Genomic DNA, 7,382 nt, shown 5'->3' on the forward strand with positions numbered 1-7,382 from the left:
AGTTCCTCAATGGATTAAACACAGAGTTAGCATATGACCCAGAAATTCTATTCCTACACATATGCCCCAAAGAAATGAAAACAGTTGTCCATACAAAAATGTGCACAAAGTATCTACAGAAATATTATGCATAAAAACCCAAAAATGAAAATAACCCAAAAGTCAATCAACAAAGAGATAAACAAATGTGGTATATTCATTCAAGGGAATATTATTCTTCTACAAATAGGACGAAAGTGCTAATACATGCAACATAAATGAATCTTGAAAATATTATTCTATGTGAAAGAATCCAGTCATAAAAGTCCATGTATTACACAATTCCAACCACATGAAAGTCCATAATAAGGAAATCTATAGTGACAGTGGTTGCTTAAGGCTAGGGAGACAGATGAGTGGATTAGGGATATGAAAGTTAAAGGGTATGGGGTTTCTTTTTGAGTTGATAAAATAGAGAAAAAACTCTTTCCAGACATGAAAAAGAGCATAAGCCCAAGGAAAAAAGCAGGAATTTTATTTGTTTTTGCATTTTCCTTTTGCTGCTTTTTTTAAGGTGTTGTTTCAACAAGATAATGATCATATAAAACAAACTGGCTTTTTTTCTTGCTTGTACAAGTAAGACATAACTATACTTAAAATCAACATAAAATCCTCCCTTATACCTTTCCTTCTGTGCTTAAATTATAGTTACTTTCTTATTGTTAGTTTATTTTGATTTATAGTTGTGTGTTCTGGTATATTCGTTTTATACTACTGTGTAACAAATTACCATAAATTTAGCAGCTTAAAATACCATCTATTTATTATCTCACAGTTCTGTATGTCAGAAGTCCAAACACGCATGGCAGCATTCTCTGCTCTGGGTCTCACAGGGCCATAACCAAGGTCTCAGCCAGGCTGGGATTTTATCTGGAGGCTTTAGGGAAGAATCTACTTCTAAGCGGATTCTGGTTATTGGCAGAATTCAGTCCTTTGCTATTTTATGACTGAGGTTCCTTTTCCTTGCTGGCTGTTAGCCAGGCATTACTTTCAGCAACTAGAGGCCATACTTGGATCCTTGAACATGCTGCCTCCATTTTCAAAGCCAGGAATACAACAGTACATCACATCCTTATTGTGCCTTTAATATCTCTGACTTTGCTTCTGACACCACTATGAGAAAATTCTGCTCTTAAATGGTTCATGTGACTAGGTTAGGCCCAACTCCATATTCTCCCTTTCAACTGATTCAGAGTCAGCTGAATAGTAACTTTAATTACATCTGAATACTCTTTTTCAGTGTAAGATAACAGAAGCAGGGATATGCTATCTCATCCTAATCACGATCCCAGGGATCAGGGCAGGAAATCTTGAGGGTTTATTTTAGAATTCAATCTACTACACCTGGTTTAAATAAAGAGACTTCTATGGACAAGTCAACAAGTAGTACTGTCTAAGAAATGATAAATTGGTTTATTTTCTCTGCACAGTATCTCCACATGCTCAAGCAGTTTGTGTACATTATAATTTACCAAGAAAGAAATGCTCTGTTTTTCCAAATTACATATAATTGGTCATTATATCAATTTAGTTCATCAGAACCATCACTGGTCATAGGAAAATAAAACCAAATGACTTTTTATTCAGCATACATTTATATATTATTAAGCATGTGTCAGACAATTTTAACAAAATTAACACACATCTTAAATTTTGAATGGTTAAGAAAATAGGCACAGAGAGCCTAACCACAGGTGGGACAGTGATATGAACCCAGGATCTACTTGGGTTTCTGAAATCTAACTAATCAAGATCAGGATTCTTAGGCTCTATACTAGCACTCTAATTTTTGCTTATATTTCACTGATTTTATGCCAAATATATTCGAAAAGTAACATTCTATGTAATGTTTTCCAAACATAGATTACATTAAAATCTTTTGTTGAGTCCATCTATCACATTCATCATCAATCTTGAAAAACATGGCTTTAGATATGCTTCTCTTATTTTTTTAAAGATTTTTTTTAATCTATTTAAGAGAGAGAGAGAGTAGGATAGTGAGCATGAACAGGGTGCAGAGGGAGAGAATCTCAAGCCAACTCCCACTGACTGTGGAGCCAGAGGCAGAGCTGTATCCAACAACACTGAGATCATGATCTGATCTGAAATCAAGAGTCAGTCACCCAGCTGAATGAGCCACCCAGACATCCCTAGAAATGCTTCTATCTATAGCATAACAAAATTGTAAATCTTACACAAATATTTGACTTCAAATACACTTCAGTAAATTTAAAAACAAGTTTGTAATATCTGATGTTGGAAAATATTTTTAAAACCCATTTGAATAGGGGTGCCTGGGTGACTCAGTCAGTTAACCATCTCCCTTCAGATCAGGTCATGATCCTAGGGTCCTGGAATCCAGCCCTGCATCTGGCTCCCTGCTCAGTTGGGGGGGGGGGGGGGCTCTGCTTCTCCATTGCCTTCTGCCCCTCTTCCCTGATTGTGCTCTCTCTCTCTCTCGCAAATAAATAAAATAAAATAAATATTTTTTAAAAATCCATTTAAACAGTACCTGTTATTTTGAAATTTCATGAAAAGAACTCAGATTCAAATAACCTTCAATAATTATTCAGGTTTATAGACCAAACCAGGAATTCATTGAGGGAAAGAAATTCTCACTTCTCAGGTTCAGTTATACCCATTAAAGCAAGAATAAAAGGTAGAAAATACACACCATAATATATCAAGCACCACATAAGAGCAATAAACTTAATTAATTAGGGCAATAGGGAATACTTTTAAGATATATTTTTCAAGTTAAAAAATAGATTTCTGAGGGCTAAAAAGTAAAGTTGATATATTGTCTAATATTTGCCTGCTTATTTTATTAGGATAAAAACTAAAGTTATTCTTGAGGATTCACATAAATGTCTGTATCTTTCCATAGTATTTTTCATTAATAATGACTCAAGATTGTATTTCCAGTGGTCACTTGTATGAACCATTATACATAAATAATTAATATAAATAAGTAAATTATAAATACTAAATAACCTAATTATTGGTTAAATTAACCTAAAATAACCTAATTATAAAAGAGAATTTCCTATTCTCAAAAGCAAAGAAATAGCAGTCATGACAACATCTACAATTTTTTGTCATCCATTTACTATAACAACAATTTAAAAAATAACACTTCACATTCTTTCTATGCCAAAATTTGATGACGTCACTGGGTTTTGGGGGTTTTTTGGATGGATGTCATATGAAAGAGTTTTATTAAACCTATAGCAAAGAAGAACACTAAAAATGTTGAATATGTCAGCTGTAGGGTGACATTGCTCTTGAAATTGCTCAATTTTAGTAGAGAAAGCTCAGTTTACGGTATTACTACAGTAGAAAGAATGTAAAACTTCCTCAGGTTCCACTTCAGGTCAAAAATATGCAAGTTTCTTTCTGACATTTTTAATATTAAGAAATATCTTCCAGTTGTTACTTAAAAATGTTACTAGTCCTAAAAAAATTTTAAAGTTTGAACAATAAAAACTTGCTTACACATACTCTGATGATATTAATGGAAAAATCTGTTAGAATAGTTGAAGTCTAAAAGAAAATTCCCCTTTTCATGCAAACAGGATGTATAACAAGTTGCCTCGCAAAAACTATTACCCATTGGTGGCTCTAGCCTCTATTATACTTTGATAACTCACTATAATTCTCTATTCTTGAGAATATGAGTATATTCTCTCACATAACAAAAAAATTTATGGATAATATCATTAAGACAGTTGTATATGTATATCAAGCCACCACAATGTATACTTTAATTTTGTTTTCAGATTTATTTATTTGAAAGACAGAGTGCATGCATGCAGTGGGAGGGCCATTGGGAGATGGAGAGAAGCAGACCCCCAACTGAGCAGGGAGCCAAGACACAGGACCCATCTCAAAACCCTGATATCATGACCTGAGCCAAAATCAAGAGCCAGACACTCAACCAACTAAGTCACCCAGGCACCCCAACACTGATAATATTTTACAATTTTTATGCCATTTATTCCTCAATAAACCTGAATTTTAAAAAGAAGGCAGTTGCATTGAGCCAAAAAAAACTCTTATAAGCAATATTTCAAAAATAAATATTTGATACACCAAGAGATAGATGTGTCAGTCTGTTGTTGTGCAGGAACTTGAATTAATATTCATTTTGGCTGATGAGCTCCAAAAACAAGTCACTTCTTTATAAAATATTTTATTTATTTGACAGAGAGAGACACAGAGAGAGAAGGAACACAAGCAGAGGGAGTGGGAGAGGGAGAAGCAGGCTTCCTGTCAAGCACGGAGCCCAATGTGGGGCTCGATCCAAGAACCCGGGGATCATGACCCGAGCAGAAGGCAGACATGTCACTACTGAGCCATCTAGGCACCCCAACAACTCACATTTTTTTCAATATTTTCTTTAAGCAACTCCCATACATTTTGTCTCTCTATTCAGATGAATTCTGCACTCTTATCCTATAAATTGAGGCAAACAACTGTTTGAGAGCCAGAGAAACAGGCTTCCTCAAGACAGAAGAACAGACCAAGAAGTCAAAAAGTCATAAACTATTCCAAATACTTTAGCACAGATTCAAGTGCAGTTTTAGTTAAGCAAGATACGTTCTAGAGATCTACTTTATGATATTGTAATTTTATTATACACCTAAAAATGTTAAAAGCATCAATCTCATGTAAAAATATTCTTACTATAATGAAATCTTGCCTTCTACCCATTTTGTTTTTACTTTGGAACAGGTAACTTAAACACATTAATCTTCTCTTAATTTCCAAGATCTTCAAGTAGCTGTAAAACTTTCAAACAGAACAATGGTTGTTACCTCCAGGGGAAATACACAATCATGCAAAAATGGAAATAGTTTAGGGTTAAAGATAGCTTCATAGTATGACAACTTTTGTCAGACTGCATCAAATCTGAAAACTCGAGCCCCCAAAATGCACTCACTTAAGTCAGTCAAGTCATTCAATTAGCAATTATGTTTTGAGTAGTCCCTATGTGTCTTGTCCTATTTTAGGCAATAGGTACACAGTAATGAACAAAATAGATAATGTACCTCCACTAATGAACATATTTTAGGGGTAGTGGAAGAGTAGACAAAATATAAATAAGATAGAGGTTATCTATAAAACCCTAGGTGACACCATAGAACATAAATATGAAATAGATGGGGTGCAAAATGACCTAGGAAAAAACCAACTGTCAGTAATAACAGGTGTCATGTAGGCCACTCACTTAATGATAACAACACTTCTTTTATTTTAGCACTACACAGTTTAGCACAATAGAATATGAGTTAAAGTTGTATTTTGAGTTATAAAAACAGAGCCTGTACCCTTAAGTGCAAGCTCTGTGAAAGTTAAATAATGAAAGACTAGTAGTTTTCAGCTGTTAGTATAAGACTTGATATGAAACAGTTACTAACCTAGGGAGCAAATATTAAAAATTATGGTACAAAATTAGGGCCTGGTGCAAGGCCATACTCTACTAAAACAACTTTTTCTTTTTGCCTTTAGTCACACCTAATTAATAATTCCCCCAGTTCCTTAGCAAGTGTATTAGAGTTCTCTATACAGGACCAATAGGGTGTGTGTGTGTGTGTGTGTGTGCATGGGGAAGGAGAGAAGAAGAGAGACTAACTTATTAGAAGGGATTGGTTCATACAGTTATGAAGGCTGATGGGTCCCAAGATCTGCCGTTGGGAAGCTGGAGACAAATGAGAGCTGATGGCATTAGTTCTAGTTTAAGTCTGAAGGCCTGAGAAAACAATGTCATAGCTCAAAGACTGTCAGACAGAGCAAGTTCCCCCTTACTTGCAGGAGGGTCAGGCTTTGGTTCTGTTCATGTCTTCAACTGATTGGATGAAGCCCACCCACATTAGGGAGAGCAATCTGCTTTACTCTACCTACCAATTTAAATGCTAGTCTCATCCAGAAACCATGCAGAATAATGCTTGAGCAAATGTCTGGGCACCTCATGATCCAGTAAAGTTGACACATAAAATTAACCATCACAGTGACAAAGTATGAGTGAACCACACATACACAGACACACACACACACATATACACACACACATCTTTCTTATATATCATCTAACTTAATCTCTAACTCATTTATTTCTCTGATACCAAACCCAACCCCTCTCAATTTAACCACACTATGCTGCTAGATTACTCTTGCTAAAGCACCATTTCATCACGTCACTCTGTTCAAAGGCCCACCACAGTTGTCTACTCACAGCAGTACTGTCTATATTATCTATATAACCTACTGCTAAACCTTGATATAGCTATTAACAGTCAAAGTGAAATACCTGCTATCTCTCATTCACATATTGCTCAACCTATTCCTTTTTACTATAATGTTACACCACCCCCCCTCAGTTTTACACACTCCAGATGCCTCGTAGTCTCAGGATTCAACTGAAATGTTATTTCATTCATAAGTTTTCCCTACTCAAACCTCTTTATTTTATATAAAACAATCTCTCTGTATTTTGTACATGAAGCACTCTCTCCTTGAATTGACCTCCTAATTTTGGATATTCCAAAGTTCAATATATCATCACCTCCTCTTCATTATCTGCACTCACTTCTTTGATGAGTCATCCAATCTCATAGCTTAAAATACCACTTCTTTGCCAAAGACTCAGAAATTGACTTATCCTACCCAGTCTTCTTTTCAGTGTCCCAGACCTATGTAATGAACTTGATATTTCCACCAAGAAGATTAATAAACTTCTCAAACATGACATGTCCAAAACTGCACTCCTAATCTTCCATCCAAAACTGCTCTTCCCTATCTTAGAGGGTAAAAACACCATCCTTGCAGTTACTCACACCAAAAACTTTAAACATTCCTTTACATATCTCTGTCTCTAGCAAACCCTGTACAATGCATCAGAAAATCCTTTGGCTCTACCTTTAGACTTTATCTAGAATCTAACTAATTCCCAGTAATTTGATTGCTATCATCTGGTCTTATCCACCAGTATTTTCTTATATGTTTTTATAATATCTTCTTGATTAATAAGCTTTTTTAAAATGAGCTTTTTTCTTATTATTCGTGATACAATAGGCAATAGTCTGCAAAGATCTACATTAACCCATCATTTCCATTATTTCTGTAGCCTCATCAGTTACTCCTTTTTCCATTGTTCATTCTTTTTAAGACTCACTTGTCTCTTTGCTATTCCTCACATAAACCAAACACACTCCCCTCTGGGACATTTTCAGTGACTGGTTTATCTGTCTAGAATGTTCTTCATCAAGATACTCTTATGACCAACTTTCTCACCTCTATCAAGTCTTTACATAAATACCTCCTTCTCCATAAAGCCTACTTTG

This window comes from Neovison vison, chromosome 13 (assembly GCF_020171115.1).
Source record: "Neovison vison isolate M4711 chromosome 13, ASM_NN_V1, whole genome shotgun sequence".
Classification (NCBI taxonomy): domain Eukaryota; kingdom Metazoa; phylum Chordata; class Mammalia; order Carnivora; family Mustelidae; genus Neogale; species Neogale vison.